At 48.9% G+C, this 1,726-nt stretch overlaps 1 pseudogene; it reads right to left on the reverse strand.

Annotated features, from left to right (window-relative positions):
* Positions 1–751: 751 nt before the first annotated feature.
* On the reverse strand, positions 752–1,504 carry LOC100941947 (annotated as a pseudogene).
* Between the last annotated feature and the right edge of the window lie 222 nt (positions 1,505–1,726).

Below are 1,726 nucleotides of genomic sequence, written 5' to 3' on the forward strand. Positions count from 1 at the left end.
CTCCGTCTAAAAAAAAAAAAAAAAAGAAAGAAAAAAAAGAAATCAAGGCACTAATCCCAGATTGGGGTGAGGAATGGCTTATTTTCTGATGACCATATGCGGGACTGTTTCAACTGCTGCTAGAAACCCCAGTAGGGTTTTTGTTTTGTTTTATTTGTGTATTCTTTTTTTGTAAAAGTAAATGCAGCACAGACTTAACTCAGGATTGATCCCAACCTTCTGGAGCCAGCTCCTCTGGGGTCAGGGAGGAAACAAACAGCTGTTTGGTGATCACAATGTGAAGTTTCATTCATCTTCTGACAGGGCAGTATGGCCCTGGCTCCTGGGAGCAAAGACACTGTCTTGCTTCTCCTCAGTGGAGGTGCCTTAACATGGCTCCTCCCTAGGGCCTGCTCAAAGAGGTCCCTAGTAAACAAAGCACTAGCAGAAACTTGAGGTACTATCTACCTCTCAACTCTTGGGTAAGAGAAGTCTTCCCTTGACTTGGACTGACAGTACAGGCAAACTCATGGCTTTAAACTCCCCCAGTGAAGAGGACTGAGAACCTGGGCCCCAGAAAGTGCTATTCTGACTAGAGTAGACGGTATGAAGGGAGTGGTGCAGGAGAAAAACATGACTATGATAAAAATGGGAGCTCTGGTTCCCATCTGCCACTACAACTTCATGCCTCGAGATGTGGTCAGTGTAATATGCGCAGGGGAGAGGCGCAGAGGCATGGGGGTTCCTTGGACAGTATTCTGTCTGCTGCCCTTCACTTCTTCACCTTGCCCTGGGCAGCCACAGCTTCCAGGGCTTTATGAATGGTCTCCTCATTTCCCAGGAACTGCATGGGCTTCAAGATCTTGTCCAATTCATAGATCATGATAGCCTCTTCAGAGACACCCTCCAGTTGCTTGACAATACCCCACAGGCTGTTGCCATGGGCTGCAATCAGTACCCGTTTCTCCTCCTTAACCTGGGGAACTATTTCTTCATTCCATAAGGGCAGAGCTCTGGTAATAGTGTCCTTCAGACTCTCCCAGGAGGGTAGCTGGTCTTCAGTGAAATCTGTATACCTATGATCCTTATTGATGTTACTGTAAAAGGGGTGGTCCCACTCCATCAGAGGAGTAGGGGACAGGGAGGGGAGGGACACCATAGTAATGCCTCCAAATCTTGACCTGGGCCTCGCTGCACTTGGCCATAGTTTCAACCTTACTGAGGCTGGTCAGATTCCCATAGTGCCGCTCAATGAGGCACCCAGTCCTTACCACGGGCAGCCACATCTGGTTAATGGCATCCTGCATTGTCCAGAGGGTCTGGATTGCTCTCTTCTGCACTGAGATGGTACTGATGTCAAACTCATAGCCAGTATCTCCCAGTGCCTGCCCTCTATGCCTTAACTCTGGGTGGCCTGCTGGGCTTAGGTGGGCAGTCAGGTCGACATTGGTCCAGCTGCTGAAATGGTTCTCCAGGTCCTGGTGCTCTTGCCAGGCAGGATCAGCACCAGCTTGTAGGTGGCCATGGTAGCAGGCTGAGGGTGTCATACCCAACTTTGTGAATTTCAATATTGAGAGGAAGCTCAGCATCCCAGTCTATTTGGAAAGACAGACATGTAGCACAGATGGTATTTTAGGCCTGAACTCTTGGAAACACGTTCTGAGGAGAACTGAGTGCAGATGGCTTTGAGGGTATGCTCTTGGAGCTACACCTATAGGAAGTGGAGGTGGGACTAGACAGAACAATC

This window comes from Otolemur garnettii, unplaced genomic scaffold (genome assembly GCF_000181295.1).
Source record: "Otolemur garnettii isolate 467f Iridium unplaced genomic scaffold, OtoGar3 scaffold00015, whole genome shotgun sequence".
NCBI lineage: Eukaryota > Metazoa > Chordata > Mammalia > Primates > Galagidae > Otolemur > Otolemur garnettii.